The sequence below is a fragment of the Nilaparvata lugens genome, chromosome 2 (assembly GCF_014356525.2).
Source record: "Nilaparvata lugens isolate BPH chromosome 2, ASM1435652v1, whole genome shotgun sequence".
NCBI lineage: Eukaryota > Metazoa > Arthropoda > Insecta > Hemiptera > Delphacidae > Nilaparvata > Nilaparvata lugens.
The window spans coordinates 24534051-24548968 of NC_052505.1; the positions used below are offsets into that span (position 1 = coordinate 24534051).

General features: G+C 37.3%; 1 protein-coding gene across 1 annotated transcript in view; it reads left to right on the plus strand.

Moving 5' to 3' along the window:
- Positions 1-14918, plus strand: part of LOC111048708 (unconventional myosin-Ie) — a 438987-nt gene that overhangs the window by 273603 nt on the left and 150466 nt on the right. The window lies entirely within an intron of this gene.

A 14918-nucleotide genomic window follows, 5' to 3' on the forward strand; every position in this document is an offset into this window, starting at 1 on the left:
AAGGGTCCAAATAACTCACTAATCTATTTTTTAATAATTTTTCTACAACTTTCGCTAGATTATTAAGTAAACTAATTGGTCGGTAATTGGTGGGATAACCATATATAAACATATAAACATATAAATAAACATAAAAATCTGGTGTGGTACACTCACACAACTTTCCTTGCTCATATTTGAAACTACGATCAGACTTCTGTATATGTGTATATATAATTGTTTTCAGAGTACTTTTTCCTTTGCGTAAATTGTGAAACTCGATGATTTTTTTAGTCCTCATTTTTTTAAAGTCGTCAAAACAGCTGTTCTACAGATGAAATATCTCGACTATGTGTTCTTTTTATGAACTGCGCTACCTACCTACCTCATGTACGAGAAGGTGGTTTCTAAGTCCATTTATCAAGGATGGGGTGGACCCCCAATTAGTTTCCCAGAAAGGAAACTCATGCCAGTTGATAGAGCTGATAAAAAACTATACAGGGTATGCATTTGAAAAAAATTCGGTCAAGTTATTTTTGAGAAAATCGTGAAAAACATGGTTTTTTAGTAATTATCCGCCATTTTTCTCAAGAATATTACGGAGCTCCTGCAATTTTCTCAGAAATGAGACTCATGTCAGTTAATAGGGCATATAAATAGCTATCCATGGTATAAATTTGAAGAAAATCGTTAGAGCCGTTTTCGAGAAAACCGTGAAAAACATGGTTTTTTAGTAATTATCCGCCATTTTGAATTCAATTTTATTGAATTTCTTATTGTCGGATCCTCATGGTATAAGGACCTTAAGTTTAAAATTTCAAGTCATTCGGTTGATTAGGAATGGAGTTATCGTGTTCACAGACATACACACATACACACATACACACAGACCAACACCCAAAAATCATGTTTTTGGACTCAGGGGACCTTGAAACGTATAGAAAACTTGAAATTAGGGTACCTTAATTTTTTTTGGAAAGCAATACTTTCCTTACCTATGGTAGTAGGGCAAGGAAAGTAAAATACATATAAACATGAAGAGAAATGCAAAACCCTCGACTTGAATCTTAGACCTCACTTCGCTCGGTCAATAATACACATAATTATCATATGAGACTAGTAGCTCATGAGACGTCGATCCAATGCAATCAATTCTAGGATAAATTGTTCATGAGTATATTTCATACGGATGAATAGTTGAGAATGCAGTTCTATTTGAATCAGCAGTGGATCTTCTAACAGAGCTGATAGAATATTATATGGGTTCATTCAAACTGGAATCATAACAACCGACTCCATTAAAAATGTAAAAGTATTTTGAGAACCATCCTGAGATGAAATTATCTACATGTTGTATTTCAAAATGTGAGAAGTTATGCCTTTACTTCTGTCATTACAAAATTTAATGTGAACTTCCAAGCATGACATTGGATGGATAAATCGTTTCAGAAAAGAGCGTTGCAATCAGATTACACTCGGATGTTAGTTTCAATTGAACAACTCACTTAATTTTTCAAAGTTTATTCATGACTTTGACAGGAGCGTGGGATTGCTGGATGAACCAAGAGAGTGGATAAGTGAGAACCTACCTACCTTCACTTTCTCTACCTCAGCTTACATGGAGGGGAAAGAATATGGAGCTAGAGCTCAATTGAACTAAAAATGTGCTGAGAGCTCAGTTAATTGCTATGATTGAATACTGTTCAATGAAGACTACCCAACTCCCAAATACGAGAGCTGCAAAATGTTATGCTTACTCTTGTAATGTTATTTAATGTAATGCTCCAGTCTCCAACAACATGAGATGCAAATTTTATCAGGATCTAACATTTCTCTCAAAAAATGCACAAGAAAAATTGTTTCTTGAATGCCAAATTCACAGCATATTCCAACGTGAAATGGAGAAATTCCCACCAGAACATCTTTATAGAATGTCTTCAAATAACTGTAATAAAATAGGTGAACTATTCGCAGCAAGGCGACCATTCACATTTGTTTTCTTGTTTTCAACTTCTACTATCCCATAACCTTCGCGACCATTCATTTCCATTCACCATAACCGTTTCTGGACAGCTGGTCATTTTTGCCAGCAGATATCCATTGTATGATAGATGAGCTACGTGATGTCTCTATCGTTGTTGGAGCATGACTCCAATATTACGCTAGGTCGAATACGGAATCGCCCCGCCATAAGGGTGGCACATTTAAACGATACACATATTGCTGCTGTAGCAGCGAACGGCTAGTTGTAAATGTATCTTGCATGAAACAAGGGCACGTAGGGCCTGTCTGGTGGACCCTAAAGTGCGCCCTTAGCCTTTACCGGAGCCCTTACCGGAGTCGAAGCATGTTCGCCGTGTGTGCCAGCTGCAACGCCCATCCCTGCATTTATTGCAACGCGTTTCGGCCCTTTATCGGCTGAGATTTGCCCTTTTCCGTCTCTGAAATATGTATCTTCATTTAAATGTTTCATCCATGACATTTTCCGCGTACGTCTTCATTGTGACATTGTTGGAACTGCTCGTTTCCCTATTCTACTTTGTTCTATGTGAGAGGAAGATTACACTTCTTTCTGTCATTTTTCTTCATCACCTTGTAATTCTACTCCTTCGTTCTTGTAGTTTTCCCCATGACGTATATTCCAGTGTGACATGCAATTATTGTTTGGGATTATCAATGTCCCCGACTCTGACCATCCCAGCTCACATTTCTACCTTATCTAATCTGACACTGTTTTTATACCAGTTCACTATTCTTTCCTCTCTATCCAATTCCTTCACTGATCACTACACCCTTTTCTTCTAAGCTTTTTCATTATATCCTTATTTCTTCCAACTGTCTCAGTTCATTGAAGCTTCACGATCTTCACCTTTTTTCTCCTTTTTCTTCGTCTTCTTTCCCTTTCTCACCTTTTCCCACTTCTTCTTCATGATGATCATCTCTTTGTTCCACTTTGTTTCATCATCTTCCTTGTTCCATCTTCAATTTTCTCCTTTTTGTCTTTCCATTCTTCCCTCATTCCTCCTTCCTCATATTATCCTCCCTCCAACCTTCTTATTCCCTTTCTCATCGTCGTCTCCTTATTCTTCTATTCTCATTCTATCCTTCCCCTTTTTCTCACCTTGTCCATGTTCTAGACCTCACTTCTTTATCTTTCTCACTTCTCCACTTCCCCCTCACTATTTGTTACACGTTTCTTCTTCCATCTTCTTTCCACCTTCCATGTTCACCACATTTGTCTCTATCCATCCGTTCTCCACAATCTCATCCTAGCACCCTGCACGAATAGCCTCTCATCCATTATAATGTATAGTAGTAGCCCGCGTCTGCAGCCAGCAAGCTACATTATTGAAGTGGAAGGGGTCAGCCCTAGCATGGTGCTTCCATTTATTTCACATGTTACCGGCCCGAATGAATTATGGACAATGTGAAGCCGTTATGGTTTAGTGTGGGACATATTTTATGGTTACTTGTGAATAATATTGGATGAAAAGTTATAGAACAGTTGGTGGTTGGGTGAACTAAGTTATACTATCCTAAATTATATTCCCATACTTTAGTTTCAGCAGTTTCTTGTGTCTTTCTGTGATGATTGTTTTCTAAAGGTCTACTTAAAACAATGAGAAAATGTGAACCTGGAGCTATTCCTGATTATTTCATAGTTCTGCAATTCTCTCATGAATGAAAATGAATTGTGTAGGAAATAATAAACAAATTATAACCGACATCTACACTTGGTGTCAGGATCTTGAGACTATGGAATTCGATTGTGATAATATCCTCTGATTGATTGATCTATTTCATGTATTCCAAGATAGAAAAGAAAAATTCGAAAATATTTCATTCCAAGTAATCTCATTTATGAGTCAATCTCTCATATTAAATAAAATTACTAAGAAATAATTGTCAAAAACCACAGATTTATCGAAAGACCGGTTTCGGTTGTTACACCATTGTCAATATCTGATGAACTGATAGATTCTAATCTGTTTATCAGATTGTTGCGAATTTCTACGAATCCAAAGGCCTTTTGCCTCTGGTTTCTTGGGTTGGACTGTATGATACAAAGAAACACATTCATATATCCAATTCAGCACATTAGTATTTAGACCCAGGAAAACAAATAGGAAAAATCACTTACCCCAATCCAAACTATGACGTAATGATATACCGATCTGTTACAAACAGGGTTTCAGGTGGTAAATTGGAATAAGGAATATGAAGGAGACAGATGGGTGAGAACAAATCGATATTATTCTGAGATGGTGTGTGATCGGCTCTTGTGGGCCTTCGTCCTCAAACATTTGTACTGTCTGGATATATATTTTACTCAAAGTATTTTAAACGATTTAGGGCGTTCGATTTCACTCTCAATTTATTTTCACAAACACAAACACAAGCACAAGTTATGAATCAATTACTAAACGAAACGAATATATTATATTTACAATAATAATGGGACGAATTTCCCACGATGACATATTCGAAAAATAACAAATTAAACAAATAGGAGTTGCTAATAATTATGGATCAACTATCTAAACGAAAAACAATGATCTGTCGACAATGAGATCTGTTTTGCAACTGAGCTCAGCTCCGGGCTGCACACGCCTAGAGCGGAGGGGATGGCTCAAGTCGTGGGAATGAAAACGATAACAGGACAAAATCTCTTCCTCAGCACTATTATGCAGTGGATAAAGGAAAACTAAAACAACTATACAAAGAAATTGGCTTGAACAATGGTGTAACAACCGAAAAAGTTTTTTCTAACTTTCAATAAATCTGTGGTTTTCGACAATTTCTTAGTATTTTTATTTAATATGAATAATTACCACAATTTCAACTTCTCAACTACACAAAAAGTCAATCTCTTATCTCTCGTTGTTCAATGTTTTCTTTTGTGATTGAGTTCAAGAAATGGATATAGGCTATATGTAATTAAATTAAAATCGAGATTTATTTTTATCTGATTTGAATAAAATAAAGAAACTCCATTCAGTTTCTTCAACAAGCTGAATATTTAACTATTATTGTGAGTTGATAATGTTATGTTTTTCCAATTTTGTGATGAATTTGAATTCACTATCATGCTATCTATGATTATTGTGAGACTGTTACAAGATACTCAGATTTGAGATGAGATTGTACTTCAGATTGATAGTTATTGAGTTTGTTCGAGATAATCATCCACCTATTGTCTACAATATATTCAACTATTCCTGGTCTAAGAGTTGAAAATTTATTAGTTCTGGCAATCAATCTTGATTCGAATGAGTTCATTCACACCTTTCCAGTGACTACTGTGAAGGGAGCATAGGATAGGGTGAATCGCTTAGAGAAGCAAAGAGAGGTACATTACCCCCATCAATGAAGTAAGGAGGTGATGGGCTCATCAAGAGGCTGGTTGGTCCATTAACAAGTCGGATAAATATTCGCAAAGCTTAATGAAATCGGGCCTAAAATTTGTTCGCCGGTCTCAGAGCTCCACTGATCACCGTGGCCCGCCTCTCGTTGTCATGGCAACCGGAAAGCCAAGCGTTGCCTGGCGACCGGCGAAACTATAAATTTCTTCTCAAATATCTGCAATTGGCTAGAAGCGCGCCAGTCAGTCTCTTAGCCAGTCACTGTCGCCAGCAGGAGAGTGCTAGTGTGCGAGAAAGAAGGGAAAAAGCAAAAGAGAAGGACGAGGATTTGGGAGGACTGGTAGTGTTGAGACAAAAAACAAAAAGGGAGAAGAGAATGTGAAAGAGCATGAAGGAAAAATGTTCAGATAGAAGAAGAGGGAGTAGACTCGAGTAGGGAACGACCAATCAAGGACGGCGTGATGGAAAAGTAGGATGAAAAGAAGGGCAACCCATTTGATAATTGTTAAAAGTGAAATTAGAAATGGAAATTGAAAGTAGAAGGAGCAGAGAAAGGATAATATATATAATATATGATCAGGAGAAGATAATATCGAAAAGAATGGAAGTGAACAAGAGAATAGGAGACACAGTTCAAAAGTAAATAATGAGATTCAGGGGTTGTTCAAAGCATTATGTTTCCACTATTTTCAGTTATATATTATTGTAATGTATTTTTTGGGAGAATAAATTTCAAATTTCCCACAATTTTCAGATATAGGAGGTTCATTGGGAAGCAAGAGGAGAAAGGGGGAAGGGAAGGTATATAGAAAGAGGAACTTGATAAAGGAGTGAGAAATAGTTAGAAGACAAGAGAAACAAATATGCGAAATACCAGCAAAACATTACAAAAACTGTGGGGAAAATAACAGATGTAGAAGTGAGAGGTGAGAATAGATTCAGAATGAAGAATGAATAATTAAGAGAATGATAACTGGAGAAAGAATGGAAATTGAGGTTTCAAGAGGTTTGAAGAGGTTTGAAATAGATGTTGCACAAACTAGGAATAGATAATAGGAGAGGAGAGAACGAAGAAGATTAGGAGAGAAAAGTACGGGGAATAAATATGTGAAAGAGACGGAGAAAATGAGAATGGAGAAGAGAAGGAAAAAGGATAGACATGTAGTGAGAAGCGCGGTTAAATGAGGATGAATAAGTGCGATTAATGAAGACAAAAAAGAAGATGTTGATGATAAAGCTGGAGAAAAGGAGAAGGGATAGGGGAAGAAGTGAGAAGCGATATAAAAAGATGAAAAAAGGGTGGGAAGAGAAGAAGTGGAATAAAAAGAAAGAGGCTGGGGAAATGATAAATGAGGAGGAGGAACGAACAAGTACTAGTGAGAAGCGAGATGAAAACAGCAATGCTGCAGCCAACTGAGTGCGCTCTCCTTCTACTAACTAGTCGCTAGTTAACTCTGGTTGAGTTGAACAGAGAGTAGTTGAGTTGACCGCTTACTCCATTCTCAAATCACTCACTCTCCCAACAATGGGCCGATTCAATATTGCGCATTCCTTTGAATCGTTCACTGCTATCCGATCATTATTACGATAACAATACAAAGACTGTACCACTGCAAGATTGATTTTCGTGGTTTTCGCGTTAACTGTGTTCGGTTACTACTGGAACATGCTGTCGTTCTCACAATGAATGCAATTCATTGATTGGCTGGAGAGAGCCTGAGTGGATCGATAATCGACCTTGAATTGAGGAGAGGACGAAACACCTCCATAAGTACGTGTTGCATGTGATTGAATAGAATGTCAATTATCACAATATATATTTTGGAATTCAAAATCAAAAGTTCATAGGACCTCAGCTTCTTCGTTTAACATCCAATATGTATAGATTGACGTTATATGATTCATGATCATGTGGAATTCAGGAAAGGAAAATAGATAGAAGAAAAGAAGTGGGCAGGAGGAGGGGAGACACAGATCACAAGAGAAGAAGAAGACATGCGAGGTGTGATAGAAGCCAATCAGGTTTTAATGATGTAACTTACTGTATTCTCATGTAACAGGGCCCAAATGGAGATGTTCGAACCAATGTATCACATTTTTATTAAGATCTCTAGATATTAACGAATATATCAAGCTATGTTATATCAATAATTATGAATAGTACATTTCCATCAATTATAATTCCCATAATACCAATTACTTTTATCGTCATGACGGATGTTATAAAGGCTTGGAAGAAAAAATAATAATAGAAAAATGATTATCATAGTCACATATGCATAGAAACAAATCTAAACACTGATAACTTCCTCTTAAAAATATGTAGAGGTACGATCATCAACAATATTATTGTTATTCAACGTGAATCGTCAATGATGAGAAACGAGACAAAATTGCAACTCCAGATCCTGTCTGAGAACGAAATAGATAGCATTCGCGATAACTTGATCCCTCACAAAACAAGAAAACAAATAAAAATAATCACTAAGAGCGTAGCACTTCCTTCGATTCCACTTTGCATTCATCAGAATTGAAGCCATCTATCCATTCGCCTGAGCCAGTAAAGATGCTCCACTTAGGGGCAGCAAACGGCGAATATATATTACACACTTATTTCAAACTGCATCCTTCAACCTGATCTGAATACACGATCAGTTTCCACAATAGAAGCGGAAGAATACGATACGTAGCTCAATAAAAATGCCCGATCTCTTCCTTCTAAACCAGCCTCTATCTGATATGAATTTTGATTGGAAAATGGTGCAAAAGCACCACAATGTAAATTACTCCAATTTCGGCAGATGATTCGTCTCAGACACTATATACATTACGAATTCAGGCTCTCTGTATGGATATATGTAACAGAGTGTGAGGTTTCACGTGTTACTGTATTGAACCAAACGAGGAGAAAGAGACGAGCAGCAAGTTGAATTTTTAAAAGGAATATATTTCAGTTCCGCTTCATTTCCTTGCCCGTTCTCTTCTCTGCAAGATTCAGCCGATCTTGCCAGAGATGGAAGGAGAAAAACAAGGTGAAAGATGGAGATAAATGGTTGAATGGATTGGATGGATGGGAATGCGAGAGAAAGATGTAATGTGAGGATAAGAGAGAGAATTAAGAATGTAGAGAAGGAAAAAGGTATCCCAAAGATAACCAGAAGAAAATGATTGAGCAGGAAAATTGTAAAGAAAGAATATAATAAGAAGACATAGGAATATGGAAGAAGGTAATTCAGCAACATTTTCTTTCGCAAATCAAAGTTCTGCTCTGTTGAATTGTTAGAGACTGTGCCTCCAATGTATCCTAGTCTGAACTTTTCCAGACGATTGCACTCTCACATCATGGCTACGTGACCCAGCTGATGATGTGGTATCAGCTGAAGCAACCCCACCATCCTCTGATGACACCTGATCGAGCCCAGTTTGCAGTCATCCATTAACGATTCCTGGATGTATAGTGTGACATCCAAGATACAGGCAGTCACCTTATGCTAATGGAAGCTAGGAAGCCAAGAATTGGCATCATCCAGGAATTGGCGTTTGCTGGTATTAGGTGCATCGAGACTACATCAGGGTGCACTCTGAATACACCAACCTGCCGTCTGCTCAAGTTTTCTCGAGTGGGAGAAACACTTGGAACACAACAGTGTGCCACCTCAATCAAGAGTTACCTACAATTAATTCAGTGACCTTGGCGTGGACGGGGTTCACATCAACCACCCGTTGACCATTTTCCATTGATAATTCACAGATAATATTTTTACTTTCCTTGCCCTATTACCTAGGTAAGTGAAGTATTGCTCCCCAAAAAAAATTAAGGTACCCCAATTTCCAAATTCCTATACGTTTCAAGGTCCCCTGAATTCAAAAAAGTGGTTTCTGGGTATTGGTCTGTATGTGTATGTGTGTGTGTGTGTATGAGTGTATGTGCGTTTGTGTACACGATATTTCATCTCCCAATTAACGGAATGACTTGAAACTTGAGGTCCTTACACTATAAGGATCCGACACGTACAATTTCGATCAAATGCAATTCAAGATGGCGGCTAAAATGGCGAAAATGTTGTCAAAAACAGGGGTTTTCACGATTTTCTCGAAAACGGCCAAAAACGGCTCCAACGATTTTGATCAAATTTATATTTACAATAGTAATTGGGAAGCTCTATCAACTGCCACAAGTCCCATATCTGTGAAAATTTCAGGAGCTCCGCCTCATCTATGTAAAATTTGATCTTAGATTCCCAATTATCAGGCTTCAGATACAATTTAAACAAAAAAATTCAAGGGAAAAAGATTGAGCATGAAAATCTCTACAATCAATGTCTCGTAACATTTTCACCTAGAATTGAAAATGAGCTTGAAACTCCAGAAAATGTTGTAATTAAATTGCAAACTGTTGGCAACTATTGATTCTATTAAATAATTCACCATGAAGAGATAGCAGACCTCGTGTGTCTCCAGCGTTATTGTCCTGTCACCAGCTGGCTTAGATCTTTTAATAGTGGACTTGAGATGCGCGGGAACACTAGCGTCTGGTGATAGATTTTCATAACGGCAAGGAAAGTTGTGTGAGTGCGCCACACCAGATTTTTATTTTATTTTTGATGATCAAGATTAACTGAATCTTCACACAGATTATCAAGATCACATCAAATCAACCCAATACCAATAACATCACATGGATCCAATACGTCTATTGTCAAAGTAAGTCTTTTTCTCTCTCTACAATACGACCGACGACATCATAATATGAAACAAAATGAAAATTCTGAAGAGCCAATTCCTTATCAGGGCACCAAAAAAGACGACTGGAATGAAGAGCCCAAAATGATTATAGGGCAAAACAAGCCGCACTTCTCCCTTTGCCTTTTTTCAGCAGAAATATCATATATCTAGAGTATAAATATATGTGCCTCATATATATCTTGTGTATGAGTATAGAAGAAGTTTAGAGGAAGCGGAATGGACGTTGAAGTTGAGTACAAAGGCAGAAGAAATGATAGCGGTTGGCTGGTTAGAGTTTTAGAGTGTATGAGTTGGTGACTTCCGTCTGCTAGTTACATTAGGCAAATGAAGAGAAAAGAACAAAGAAAAATTGTAGATACTACAGGAAAACTTTGCTATATATTTTCGTGGTGCGCAGTCTATGATGTACGATGTGAGCACATTGTTGAAAAAAGAGGAAAAGTTCACAATGCAACCACGACGTTAGTCTCGGGAAAGTTTCTGCCATATTTTCTGACTTGTGTTTGAATCATTGAATGCGCATGCAAATAGGATGTGTGCGTATGTTGTGTGTACGTGTGAGAGAGTAAATCGAACTGACGAGGGGGAATACCAACAAAGCCTACCAGACAATAGATACTTGTGGTGTCGTCCTGTTGTACATTAGTCTGCTGACTTTATTCCCTAATGACGCTGGCTCTCTTTTCGCCAAGGCTAATCTACTCACTCGGCAGTAAGTGTAAGAAAATACTTGACTTTCCACAACCAGGACGTTATTAGGATAATCAACCGTCATTATCATACAGAACAGATTATAATATATAGTGTAGATTACCCTATTCGGAATAAGTACATAGTATAGGCATATAGTGTCGTGTACTGGGCTGGTTAACTGTAGATTATTGAATTCATTATAAGAAATCATTATGAGAAATTTATGGGAATCTACCATTTCAATTTCAATTTTCAATTTGGGAATCATACTTTTATCATCTGAAGCATTTTCCTTTTTTTATTTGTTTTATAAAGGAAGATTTATCCTCTCTCACCTTCAATATCGTTCACACGATTAATCTATTGATCGATTAATAGGAACGTAGTGTTGCAAAGCGGATCAACAGTCTTCCAACTCAGCTGGATAATATTTGGTTTTGGCGAAAGGTAACTCGCAGTGAATGAATTCTTACAATTTCTCATACACAGTATTAAAATTCAACAATATATGTGTCGTGTCATTCCTCATGTCTTTGGTGTTGAAGATATACGTAGCAGAACACCAATATGTAACTTGTTGTAACAGTTCAAATTCACCCTACAGTTGAAACTCTGTATTTCCTTGATGGCCTGGTAGCGGAAAGGGAAGATGGTGATGGAATAGAGAGAGAAAACTTGGTTAATGCAGAGTAGAAACTGAGAGAGAATAAGATAGTTCAAGAGAAAGAAGTGAAGCCCTCTGTGGCTGTGCATACTAATGAAGAGGTCTAACCTTTAAGGGCTCAACTCATTGTTGCGATAAATTAACTGCGTAGCTGATGAAAATCTTCGAACTGTCGCGTCATTCCACCAATCTACTTATTTATCCGTTTTACGTCATCCATTCTTCCCCAGCCTCTGCTGATTACTCCGCAGGTTTGTTTATCCACTCATGTTTGCTTATCCTATTTGTTAGACATTGTCTAAAACTAAGGTCTTATACAAGACTTGATGCGGAAGAGATTATTCGAGAATTTATCTTGAAAAAAGATTCTTATCGACATACGAGGTGTGGCTATTAAAAAACGGGAATGACACTGCAATGAAACGAATGCGCATGCGCCAACCAACATTGCTAACAGTTTCTTAGTTTGAGACTCCCTCTTCAGAATGCAATTAGTCTCGTTTCTGTGAACAACTTCGTTGAGTCATAACCTTCATTTACATTAGTGTTGTTATTTTGTTGAGCGGTTCCTGACCAAGTATATGAACATCCACCTTACTCATCAGACCTATTATCATGTAACTTTCATCTTCTCCCTAAGGTAAAATCTGCATTGAAAGGTACGAGATTTGAATGTGTAGAAGCTGTTCAAGAGAAAGCGGCCTGAAAGAGTCCTGAAACAGTTTACAGAAGATGACTTCAGTTTACAGCACTGATTCCAACAATGCAAAATTCGCATAAAGCGTTGTAGGATGTAGAAGGGGTGTATATTGAAGGTGATAATAAGTAATTATGTATAGAATAAAAATAAAATGTTTTAAATTATCAGTCCAGTTTTTTATAGCCACACCTCGTATGCTCTCGGTTTGTGCGTGGGTAGAGAGGAGGATGATGATTACTTACTTGTATCGTTTATTGATGTTCCACATCTTGAAAAAACTTGGAATAACCTATTTAGTGGAGACCCAAGAATTGGAATAGCTATCCAAATATTTTCATATCACATGAAAGTCATTAAACTCCTGGAGATTGTATTCCACTCCATTGGTTCTGGTAAACAGATTATATTAACAGGAAAAGACCAAAAATATTATTGCCTAGTACGCTAACAATATACTACGTTGTATGTTGAATAATATCGTATAGCCAGCTATTAATATTCAGTAAAAACTCTGGTTTTCTGCAGATAAAATGATGGGAACAGTGGCGGTTATCATTGTCAGATTCACTCCAAAATGACAGCCTTGTTTGGATGGGAAGCATTGATTCAATTCATAAGGAATGCTGACATCATGAAGTGAATCTTACAACAGAAAAACGCGGCGCAATAACCAGCCAGAGGCAGAAGATGACGTAGCTGGTAGCTGGGAGGAATTGGTGGAAAAACAGCTGGCTGTCGAGACGAATAAACAAATATTGAGGATGAGGAGGAGGAATAGCAAGAGGTTGTGGATAGGGAAGAGGTAGTATGATGGGACGGAGGAGGAGAAGAAATAGGGACACAAAGGAGAGTGCGTACAGTTAGCATAAGAAGGCTGTGCAAAGATAATTGGAGCATGAGTGCGCTTGCTGTTGTTAAACATTAGCATACTTCATTGAAGCAGAAAAGAAAACTGAAAACGAGAACAAAGGAGAGACTGCAAGTTGGAATTGGGGGAAGGGGAAGTTCTCATCTTCTCAACTTCTTCTTCGACTTGTTTCTTTCGCCTGCTTACCCCCTTGTTCATCAAGTGATCCATCTCTCCCTCACTCCACTCACTCAAGCTTGTTCTTCTTCTCAAACTCATATCATCCCTGTTCCACTTCCACTATTTTTTTTCTCTGTCACTTCAGTTTGTTCCCTTCTCTATGAATGAGTTTCAATTTCTTTATTTCATCAGAAAACTCATACAATCACTCTCTTGTTCCCTCTCCACTGATTCTTCATCTTCATTTTTGATTCTTTATCCTCTTTTAGGCTTCTTCGAATTGCCGACTCCCATGATCAAATTATTCATGTATTGGATCATCCATCTTTTTTTTCTCTACTTTTTTGACCTCTCCTCATTCTACTCCTCAATCTGTTTCTTCTTCTTCCTATACTCATTCCTCTTCCAACTCCATCTTCCCAATCCTACTATTTTTCTTCTTCTTCTTCTTCTTCTTCTTCTTCTTCTTCTTCATCTTCTACTTAATCTTGTTCTTTTTCTTGTTTTTTTTATTGTTCTTGTTCTTGTTCTTGTTCTTGTTCTTGTTCTTGTTCTTGTTCTTGTTCTTGTTCTTGTTCTTGTTCTTGTTCTTGTTCTTGTTCTTGTTCTTGTTCTTGTTCTTGTTCTTGTTCTTGTTCTTGTTCTTGTTCTTTCCTCCTTATTCTTCTCCTTCTTTACCCTCTACTTCTCCTTCTTAAACTTATATACCTCTTTTTTTCGTAATACCGATTCATTTTCTTAACTTTAATAGTCGCCTAAACAGCCGTTTCCGAAAATGATGGGTTCATGATAGGGCGTAGAAGGAGAGGCAGAAAAAACATGTCTTCCATCCTATCGGAAAATTGAACTTCTTTGCAGGAACAATGGCCTATCAAAAGGCAATCATCATTACCGGGCTCCAATACAACTTTGTTTGACACTAGAGACTCTTAATAAACGGGAGAAGAGAGAACGTTTTGTAGGGAGTTGATGGACATGAGAAAAGGAGAAAAGAAAAATTAAGTTGTGGAGGGTGGGAGTTTTCAATAGTCATCCCTTACTAACAGCAATGGCAGTTCTTTATAACAATTTACAGCGGAATATTGAACTCATTGTTCTCATTAGCCACTTTCCTAAGTTATCGAGGACTTTAAATTTGACACAGCATGGAGTTCCCGGTGCTTAAGAAGGAGAAGATAATTATCCCTATAATTATTTCCTCAAACTTTCCGTTTTTTCTCGAATTATCGATTATATTATAGGCATAATAGACTATTATAATTAATGCTTGAATTCATGACATAGGACGGAAATTCCAGTTTCTCCCGTTGGACCCAAAAAAGGAGAATATTACCTTGGTGAATTTCCTTGGAAAATTGAGTTATTGATTGTATAGTCGTGGAAAGCTCCAATGCAGGCTTGAATGTACCAATAAAATATTCAGTTTCTGTGGTTGATCTCTGATAAGAGGAATATTCATTTCTCATGAACAGTAAATTGAAATAGGCTATATCTCTTTGGAAATTTATGTATCTATTGTATAGGCCTGATAGTCTGGGTTATACTTGGATAATTATGTTTAGTATGCTTGAATGTGAATTGAATACTGTACCTCATTCATTGAATGCTCTTATTATAACATAGGTTACATACAATGTTACCTGGTGGGAGAACAAATCTATTGGGATTCTAGGTTGAAGAGATTTTGTTTCTGCTCATATCACAGATGGGAATAGAAGATAAAATTGAAAGATCTTCGGTATCTGG